This window comes from Mastomys coucha, unplaced genomic scaffold (assembly GCF_008632895.1).
Source record: "Mastomys coucha isolate ucsf_1 unplaced genomic scaffold, UCSF_Mcou_1 pScaffold6, whole genome shotgun sequence".
In the NCBI taxonomy this organism is placed as follows: Eukaryota; Metazoa; Chordata; class Mammalia; order Rodentia; family Muridae; genus Mastomys; species Mastomys coucha.
The window spans coordinates 37,343,260-37,354,681 of record NW_022196912.1 but is presented as its reverse complement, the minus strand read 5'-3'; positions in this window follow the sequence as shown (position 1 = coordinate 37,354,681).

Genomic DNA, 11,422 nt, shown 5'->3' with positions numbered 1-11,422 from the left:
GACGATTAACTAGGGAGGTGGCTTTTAAGAGAACAACAAAGTGAGACTGAATGCTTTGCTTGACATTTCTAAGTCTTGTATCAAGTTTGAAGAAGAGGACTTTACAAGTTACTCTTTCTCTGAGATGAATGCTTTTCCAAATTATCACAGCTAATGAACCAAATTCTTACCCTCATCTAATGTCTGTGCCACCCTCCAAGCAGGACCATTGTTCATTGAAACAGTTGGTGAATGGCTTTATGGATAGACCATCTTAATACCCACACCATTTCTTAAATGAATGTAACCTGTTCTTCGTGGGCTGAGAATGAAGTCACTCACTCAAGTCAAATGCTTTGACCATAGCAGGAAGTCTGTATCCAAAAATCGAGCCTACAATTCATTTCTTGGTGCAGCAGAACTATCAACTCTCAGCTTAGCTATGATGGAGATAAAATCCTTTGGTGATGTGAAGGTCATTGAAGTATAGCCTTATTACAATGAAACCCAATGTCCAAAAATTGTTCTTATTTTGGGCTTGTACCACAGTAAGAGCCAAGATTTTAAACTCTACTAAGTACAAAACAAACAAAGACTTTATATATTCATGTTCATTTAAGAAAATACTAGTAGTGATGTATTATTTTTAAGTATACAGTTAATATGTTTGGAGTTATTTAAAATTCATATTGAGAAAAATGCATTTTCATTATTTCTGTAGGCAAGCATCTACATAAGACTGTTAAATTGTTGTTTTATATCAAACAACTTTTATAATACTTATTTTTATTGTTATATTATTTTATAAATTTTAAGGAATATGACAAAAAAGATATTGTAGGTATTGAAGGGGGAATCTCTGGGAGGAACAGTGGTACAAAAGGGAAACAAGAATGTGATTCAATTCTATTTAATTAAAATATGTTTTTAAATGTTAAAAAAAGAACTTAAAAAATTTTAAAATAAAAGAGAAAATTGTGTTTGAAAACAAAAAAAAAAAAAAAAAAAAAAAAAAAAAAAAAAGAAAAGAAAATGAAGCCACTACACAAAAAGCAAAATGAAACAAACAAACAAAAAAAACCTTCAGTGTATTGGTACAGAAATAGGCATGTTGGTCACAGGAATCTAACCGAATACACAGAAATAAAAGCACAGACCTATGAACACTTGATTTTTGATAAAGCCAAAACCATTCAACGGTAAAAATAAATCATCTTCAACAAATGGTGCTTTTCTACTGGATGTCTACAAATAGAAGAATGAAAATAGAACCATATTTATCACCCTGCACAAAACTCAAGTTCAAGTGGATGAAGTACCTCAACATACAACCAGAAGCACTAAAGCTCAAAGAAAAGAAAGTGGGAAATACCCTTGAATGAATTGGTATAGGAGACAATTTTCTGAACAGAACACCAATGATTCAGGCTCTAAGATCAACAATTAATAAATGGGACCACACGGATCTGAAAAGCTACTGTAAGGCAAAGGACAGTGTCAAAAGACAAAATGTCAGCCTACAGACTGGGAAAGGATCTTTACCAGTCCTACATCTGATAGAAGGCTAATATCCAAAATTTACAAAGAACTCAAGAGGTTAGATACCAACAACCTAAATAACCCAATTTAAAAAATGGTGTACAGAACTAAACAGAGAATTCTCAATTGAAGAGTCTTGAATGGCTAAGAAGCACTTAAAGAAATGTTCAAGGTCCTTAGTCATCATTTGGAGAAATGTAAATCAAAACAACTCTGAAGTTTCATCTTACACTCATCAGAATGGCTAAGATAAAGACTGAAGAGATAATACATGCTGGCAAAGATGTGGAAAAGAGGGAATATTTCCTCATTGCTGGTGGGAGTGTGAACTTGTACAACCACTTTGGAAATCAGTTTGGTGGTTTCTCAGAAAACTGAGAATTGTTTTACCTCAAGACCCAGCTATATGACTCCTGGGCGTGTATCCAAAGGAGGCTCTAACATCCCACCAAGACACTTGCCCAAATATAATCATAGTAGCTTTATACATAATAACCAGGAACTGGAAACAATCTAAATGCCTCTCAACTGAAGAATGAATAAAGAAAATGTGGTACATCTACACAATAGAACACTATTCAGCTACTAAAAACAAAGACTTCATGAATTTTGCAGGCATGTGGATAGAACTTGAGAATATCATCCCGAGTGATGTAACCTAGTCCCAAACAGACATGCATGGTATATGGATATACCAAATTATAAGTGTAAATTAGCCATAAAATACAGGTACCATGCTGTACTCCACAGACCCAAAGAAGCTGAACAAGAAAAAGGGCACAAGCAAGGATGCTTGAGTCTGACTTTGAAAGTGGAATAAAACAATCATAAGAAACAGATGGAGGGAGGGAAGTGCGAAGAGGGAATTGGGTACGGCATGGAGGGGTGGTGTTCAGGATCAGGTTTTGGGAAGAACAGGAAAGATGGCCAGATGGCCATGAAAATGCATGGAAATCAGCAATTAACATGGGTAAGGAGATAGGGGGTATCTCCAGGCCTGGACAGAGAGAGGGAGAGACCTGGGATAAGGGACAAGCCCAAGAATTAGTGGGAGTGACCTTAGCTGTGAGTTACAACATTGGGGACGTAGAACATGAAGAGGCTACCACCTGTAGCTAGGCAGGAATTGCAATGGAAAGATAGAGACACCAATACACCTACAAAACTTTCAACCCCAAATTTATCCTGTTCACAAGAAATGTAGGCACAGGGGATGGAACAGAGACTGAGGGAATTACTAACCAATAACTGACCCAATTTGAGATCTATCCCATGGGCAAGCACCAGTTCCTAAAACTGTTAATAATACTGTGTTATGCTTGCACACGGGAGCATGTTGTTCTCTGAGAGGCTCTACCCAGGAGCTGATTCAGACAGATACAGATAACCACAGCCATACAGTGGATGGAATTTGGAGACTCTTATGAAAGAATAGGAAGGACTGCAGGCCCCAAGGGGGATAAGAACGCCATACGAAGACCAACAGAGTCAACTAACCTGGACCCTTAGGGCTCTCAGAATCTGAACCACCAAACAAAGAATGTACATGGGCTGTACCTAGGCCTCCCCGCTCATATGAAGCAGATGTGCAGTTTGGTATTTATGTAGGTCACAAACAACTAGAGCAGGGCCTACCCCAAAAGCTGTTGCCTGTATATGGGATAGTTCTTTTAGCTGGGCTGTCTTGCCTGGACTCAGTGGGAGAGGAAGCGCCTATTCTTGAAGAGACTTGAAGTGTTAGGGTGTGTGTGGGGGGATACCCAGGAGTTCACCAATCACTCAGAAGAGAAGGGAGGAGGATGGAGGAAGGATTTTGGGAGGGAGTGACCAGGAGGTTGCAAATTGAATAAATAAAAAATAAAATTAAATTATCAAACAAATAAAATTGTGGTAGAGATAATGAATGTAAGATGAGTTACATGTGCAAGGACAGATGTCATTTAAAATTCCTCATTTTGTTCCTTATGGAAAATGAAGAAGTTTGGTTCTTACTGTCCTCATGTGTAACTTGTGAGATATACCATGGTTTTATAGAGTCCTTGTGAAGAGTGTTATCACAGTGGATAATTAGTTATAAATTGCAACAGGTCATCAAGTGGTTGGTATACCATGGTTGATATACCTTTTTTTTTTTCATTTTTCTTTTTTCTTTCTTTCAGATTGAGCTCTGTAAAGGACAAGACATTTGCCAAGGATGATGTCACTGGGAAGGCTCATTTCTGTGTGTGTTCAACATGACACTCTGTCTTCATGATGATCTTTTGATGGTCCAGAAGATAATCAGCCCTGAGCATCTAGTGTCCATGTCACCAGGTGCTATATTTTTCAAATTAGTATTCATAAAGAAATAAATTTTCTAAATTTATACACATAGTTGAAATACCATATTAAACATTTATAATTTTAATAATTATTTCTGATATTCTCATCTTCACCAGAAGAGGCCACTATGACCCAATGTATTCATATTTAGTATTAATCCAAGAACAAAATCGACTTGTTCTTCCAAAAGCAATGATGAGTTATGCTTCTTTATTTACTTTTCTTCTCCTTTTAAAATAGCTACCATTTCTCCTATCAGACAGAATTTTTTTTCCTGATTCTATGGAAGAAGCCAAGGTTTCAAGTACAGATATCCATGGATTGACAGCTTGATTCCAACATCAAGGCAAACTGTTTAATTTTTAATTTTTATAAAAAGAAAATAATAGAATTAATCACTTTATTAACAAAAGATCTATTTCTGTCAATATACATAAAATCTTACCTATGCCCAGAATGCTATCAACAAATAGAATTCTATTGTTGTGCCCCAGGAAGTCTGAATATATATGTGTTTACATCCATGCCTCTGTTAGTAAATATGATTGAAGAATCCAAAGTGGCTACATTCAAATACCAGGAGGTGGAGAGATATGTGAGAAGGCAGTTTCAAGGATGTTTACAAGGATAAAATTTGAAGGAGTGGTTACTGAGCCATAAAGTGGAATTATGGACTCATTAATTTTATCTTTAAGTTATTAATTTCTCATATGAGCATGCATGAATTTTCAAGTAGAAATATAAACACAGATAAACTCATTGTTACTATTATGCATCATTTTTCAAACAATTCATGCAGAAATAGAAACTAAAATATGATGGAAGAGGGATCTCTTGTAGACTGCTAGTATGAACACAAACCTTCCATTTGGACCAGGTTATCAGACTTTTCATTCACTTTTATCACAAGAAAATGTTAATCAAATACAGTGGGAGAATTACCCAGTACACAAAACATTGGATGGAGAACACTTATGATTGAAAGTTCCATTTAAACATTAATGGTGATAAGAGTGGCAGATATAATATAATGACTTTTCCTTTTACAAGTGTCTGTGTGCATGCATGCATATGCGTGTGTGTGTGCATGTGTGTACATACCTTTTTGTACATGTGCATGTGGAAGTTAGAGGACAACCTCAGATATTTACTTCAGAAACTGTCATCTTCCTCCTTTGAAACAGGGTTTCCCATAGGCTTAAAGCACACTAGTTAGACTCAATTAGATATGACGTGAGTCCTAACGATCCTCCTGTCTCTGCCTCATCAGTTCTAGGAATACAAACATTCTTTATCATGACCAGCAATTTTGTAGAGATTCTGGCAATGGCACTGAGGTCTCTATGCCTGTGCAGTGTGAACTTTGCTGACAGAATCATCTCCTCAGCCCTGTGGTGTCTTTTATTGAGTTTTTCACTTTCCACAATACCTTAGATATAAGTCCAGGATGATAAGATTAGGATCATAAAATTTAATCATTATTAAAGTATTATTTAAATAATTCATAGACAGAGATGTGACAGTTACACTTGTTGCAAAAAGTTGAGCACAAAGAAATCATGACTCAAGTAGATTAAAAAATATATGCAACACTTCTCATTTGTAATAATAAACACGTTATACATCATAACGCACATAGGTTCAGTGCACTCATAATATTTTTCGAAAACATACTACTGTCTTTTTGTGGAAGAAGGATGAAATACATAGAAATGATTTAGTGTCAAGATACTTCAACATTTCTCATACTGACCTTGGATTCATTTGAATAGATGAATGCTAAAAATGGAGAAGCCACAATATGTTTGGAACTAGCCTGTATCTCTATGCCACATATTTATTTTGGTAAATATCATATACATAGCATCTACCTTTCATACAACATAGAAAAATATCTCCTGCACCATCAATGACCTTCTGCCATTTGAAGAAACAATTTCCACCTACGTCTATCCTTTCCATATTTCCCTTTCCAAAGGGAAACATGTAGTATTTCAATTCCATATGATGCAAATAATTGGTAGTAGTCAACTAATTCTTTAAGGTCAATACTTAGTATTGTTCTATATAATCACACAAAAATATTGGTTACAATTACTCTAAACTATGAGTTGGAATTTTTTAATATGCATAGGAGGATGTTCATTCCTGGATCTAAAAATATGGCCAGACTAGAAGGCTGGGAAAATATTGGCCTTACGGGAGAATCTATTGATGTGGTCTTTTTATATGGACGTGTGATCAAACTGTCTTCTAAATCAACATGTTTATACTCACAGGTGTGTAGTTCTCTTATCTTAGATAGAGAAACTACTTATTGAAGTGGTTAGTGGTCAATGAAGGGACTCTCCAGAGTGCTGGGAATAAGTGAGTGAGAGTATTCAGCAATAGAGAGGCCATCTATTTCACTCCCAACTCTGAGGCTCAGGGTTGGTAGAATAATGTAATAGCCTAAGAGTAGGAAAGAATATTGTGTAACACTATCCTTTGGACATGACATGACTCTTGCTCACACGAACTCTCAGCACTTGTGGTCACCTGTAAGAGATCAAGCCTGTTACAGTTCCAGCATGGAGTGGGAAAGAGCTCCCAGGATCTGCCTCCTGCTGGGGAGTGTGGGACCATGGAAAGCAGTCTGTGTTCTAGGTTAAGGGAGACTTAATTCCAGCTACCCAGTAGGAGTTTCTACAAGGGACAGAACAATAAAAGCCACGCTCCCAGACCCAGATAGCTGATTCCATGAGCCCTCCAACTCCTTTAGCCTGTGCTATCAAGACAATGCCCCAAGCTCCCAGCATTCTGGCTGGACTTCACCCACACAGTCATCTGACCAGGGTCAGGTATGCCCCAACCCACAGACAGACAGCCCTGCCCACCAAATAAGGGATGGTTTGCCCCCTCCCTTCCTCTTCTCTCTTCTCTTCCTCTTCTTCTCTACCTTCCCTCTTAGCCTATTCTCTTCTTATCTCTACTTTCTCCTCCTCTCTTCCCCCTCTCTCCAGTGGCCAGTATGGCCACATGGAGATGGCCGGCCTCTACTTTCCTATCTTTTCTCTCTCCTTTCTATAATAAAACATCTTACAACCATGCATTGCCTCCTTTGAACTAGATGCTCTGTGTGGGCCCCGTCGCCCCACCCCCACCTGCTCGCACCTGCGGCACCCGAATTACTGTGGCCACTTCCTGCACTTGTCCCCTCTTTCCCTTTGGCTTCAGGGCGGACTGAGCTGCTCTGCTCTGCGCCCCCAGTTGGTTCTCAGCTCCTCCACGTATGGCCTGTGATTCCGAAAGAGCTAGAGCCTGCGTTGTTGGACTCTGTAAGGCGAAGGACCTCCTCGCACCCCGCCCCCAAGCATCCCGTTTTCCCCCCACACTCTCTCTCCCCGGCTTCAGCTGTTTCCTTCTGCTCGCTGAGGACTGGGTTGCAGGCGACAGAGCAGAGGGCACGGACAGACACTCGAGTCCACGGCCCAGAGTATCGGACCTCTGGCAGGACGCAAGTCATTCTTTCCAGTCCCCACTGCCCAGAGGCGCCCTGGTGTTGCAGAGCTCTCGCCAGGTTCTCCACCTGCAGCACTGCGGTGGATTGTGCCCTGGCCATGGCAGCGAGAGCTGAGCCCGACAGAGGAACACTGGCAGTTGATGTCTGATAAGCGTTGGGTGAAAGAGAAGCACTTTTCACTGGGCCAGCTGAATATGAATAGAATGTACATTCTGCAATCAATTACTTCATACAAATGTGCATAAGAGCAGCACTTACTCAGTGGGAATGTATATATATATATATATAATATCATATACATACACACATATATATTGTGTGTATAAATACATATCTGTATAAGTATATGTGTGTATATGTACACACACACATATATATACATAAGAGACAAAAAGAGACAGAACGAGGATATGACATTGGGATGGAAAGATAAGCTGAGATGGAGCAAGAGCTAGAGGGGAGTTGGAGGGAGTATAGATGGATCTAATTAAGATACATTGTGTACAGGTATAAAAATATCAGAATATATAATATTAGTACAAATCATTCCTTCACTGATAGTTAATAAAAGTAATTTTAAATAAAAACTAGTCTATAAAAATCTTGGTAGTGCATTGAAAATTCCTTGCATACAATGTGAAAATTAATGAGAAATATGGTGTCTTGGGATTGTATTTAAAATAAGATCTAGTTTTGTTTTCAATGTTCCCTCCTGAAAGAATATTTTCTTTGAGGAAATTTGAGTGATGGAGGGCTTTAAGAGAGTCTGTCAACACATTGCTTTTCTGTGTGCCAGTATTCTACAACTCTGATCTGGTACCAAGATGTCTCTGTGTTAGGAAGCTTGGCATCATACACTTCACACTACCTGCAAGCTGGAAGTGTGTGGGACCTTTTGAAATCACTACCTTTAAAAGGTCTTGTTTCCTGAATGCTTCTGTACATTCTGTGCCAAGGCATCCTAGGCTCTGGCAGAAAAGGTGTTAAAGTATGACTTATAAAAAGGATTGCTTGTGGAGTCACTGTTGTTTATAAATCAATTCCTTCATGAGTTTTGCCTGCATACGATAACACGGTTGAATATCTCTCCTGCGGCAGCACCCTCCAATGAGGATCCTTTCTTTACATACTCTAATCATAGTGTAAATATTCAAAATCCATACAAATAAAAATGAGCTAGTTACAATTAAGATTAAAATCATACATTGAGTGTTCTCAATATTAACTCTATACCTCTGAAATTTGAATTAAGATTTCAAGTATCTCAGAGTGGTATTAAATATTATCCAGCCCTGATCTGCAATGATTGGCTCCATTATATTGCTACACTATAGGCATTTTCTTTAAAAAAATAAAAGTGTGTGTGTGTGTGTGTGTGTGTGAGAGAGAGAGAGAGAGAGAGAGAGAGAGAGAGAGAGAGAGAGACAGACAGACAGACAGAGACAGACAGAGACAGACAGAGACAGAGAGAGACAGAGGGGGACAGAGACAGAGGGAGACAGAGATAGAAACAGAGAGAGACACAACACACTGTCTCTTGTTTGCTAGGCTGGACTGCAAGCTTCTAGACATTCTGTATCCATCTCTCATTTCACCTTAAGAATGCTGGGATTACAGATGATGTTTTTGAATTTTAGAAGGGTCCTAGGGACCTGAACTCATGAACGCCTTCATATTTATACAACAAACACTTTACCCACTGAGCCATCTCTTTAGGTCATCAATGGCATGCTTTAGTAATGGTCAAAACTTTGCTTGAACATCTGCATTTATATTCCCTTCCTGCCACCCAATCACTTCCTGCTGGTTTTAGAGCTTAACCCTGTGCTTAAATTGGATATCCTTTTTAACATTTGTCATTCCTGCTAATAAACTAAGTTGGCTTCTTCTCTTGAAACTCAGGGAGGAGGCAATTTAGACTTGACTTCTACTGAAGAAAGTTCATTTTATCCAACAGATGGCGCTATGTTGTCAGCGTGTAAAGTGAAATTCACATTTTTAAAATGCGTTCACCAAAACCACAATTGCTATCTTTTTCCTCCCTCAAGCAGAGTTTATGAAACATTAATCAATTCAGAGAAGCTAATAAAAAGCCTGGAAAATGGATCCCAATGTTACTTAAATTATGGCCGTTTATCAGTAAACAGAGGGAATTTATGGGCTGGGTATTGGAGTGTACTATAAAGGAGGCTGGTTAAAACAGCTTTGTTCCTTGATAAAGTCTGGAGACATTGTAATGCATATGAGGTTTTAATTTGTCACTGAATTTGGGGCAAATTTGATTGTCATTTTTTTTTTTTTCTTTCAATGGGTTGAGTTTGATGATCTTTATGTTGAAATCAAATAGTCTATGCAAAAAACTTTGGTAAATAATGGGGTTGTTTCTTCAATATGGTTAAAAATTAAAAATAAGGGCTTCTATGATAATGAACTAATATTTATTTTTCTTGTTAGAAAAAAAGCAAAAGAGTTGGGATCAGTTTTACATGGCAATTAATTGGATAGCACCTGGGTTTTCCCCAACAGGGATGAAGACATTGGAGAGACCTGTGCTTAGAGAATTCCAGAGGAAGGGATCTATGCTGCAATCTGAAAGAACTATGTAGTTAGACAGGCTGAAGACCAAGAAAGTATTTTCTGATCACCCCAAATGTTGGGTAGAATAAATTGTTCTACATTTCAGAAACCATTAAACATTATTCAATGTGAGATCAGCAATATCATAAAGAACCCAGTCAGATACGGCATCACTGATTAGATACAATGGGATATACTTTAAGAATAAAGAGAACAGGAGGGACTCTAGAGATAATGTCTCAGTGGCTAAGATCATTGAATGTTCTTCTACATGACCTGAATTCAATTTTCCGCAGCTGCTTGATGGCTCACAACAGTCTGTAACTCCAGTCTTTAAAAACAGAAACCTTCTTTTAACCTCCAAGGGCATTGCATACACATGACACACAGACAGAGATGCAGGCAAAACACCGACATATACACAAAAGAAAATGAAAAAAAAAAAAGACATGAAATGTGTTGGGAGGAACCTTGGAAAGTTGGAAGGAAGAATGAAGGGGTAGGTATAATCATAATACAGTGCATGCATGTATAAAATTCTCAAAGAAAAATACATTTGAAATTAGAGACTAGGATTCATCAGAGGTAACCTGGGGAAACCAGATGTTATTAAGGTTTAACATTTTATGATGTAAAATGACACCGATTCATGGATAAGCATATACTTCTTGTTTATCTCGTACATTTAAAGCCTCTTAGATATCATGTCTGATGTCCTGAAATAAAATGTGATACAGCATGTCCCAAGCTAGGAGTTGGGTTTTGTCACTTTTCTTTTGACTTGTGTTTTTCTAATATGTACATAAGTAAAGTGGAAAAGATTATTCTAAAGTCCCCAATAGCACTGAGACTCTATTATTATTTCCTCTCCCTAATGCTGAACATAATAGATGTCATAAAATTTAATGACCTCTTTAACACAAGTGGTAAATTATATTTTACAATATGAGGCTGAGTTACTCTTTAGTAAATTTGTAAAGAGAGTCATGCATTGCAAGTTTTTTTTTCTGACATCATCAGAGTTTGGGGAAATGAATTTGAAGTAGGAAGAAATATTAACTTCATTTATGGGGAGTTTAGCTTCTTCCCCCATTTGCTCCTCCTCCACAGATATTTATGGACAGTTTTCACACACTTGGCACCTCACAGGATTGGTGATGGAGTGGCCATAAGTTACACTGCTCCACTGCCTCTTGATGTTTAGAGCACAATAAATAAGTGGATTAAAAAACAGCCAGAGCATGGAAAGATATATTCTCAATGAAATACTGACAGACAGGCATTCAGAAAGCACACTCTTCTCTGTGGTCCTCAACTTATTTCATGATACCTTTCCCAGGAGGCTTCAAGTTGGTTCCATCATGTTCTCAGCGTCCTTCCTATCAAAGGGAACAGCTATACATAGGGTATAGGGTATGCATTTATTTCCCAGAACTGCTGTCATAAAACACCACAATGGGTTTGAAACAGAAGTTATTTTTTTTTTCTAGTCAAGGGGACTGG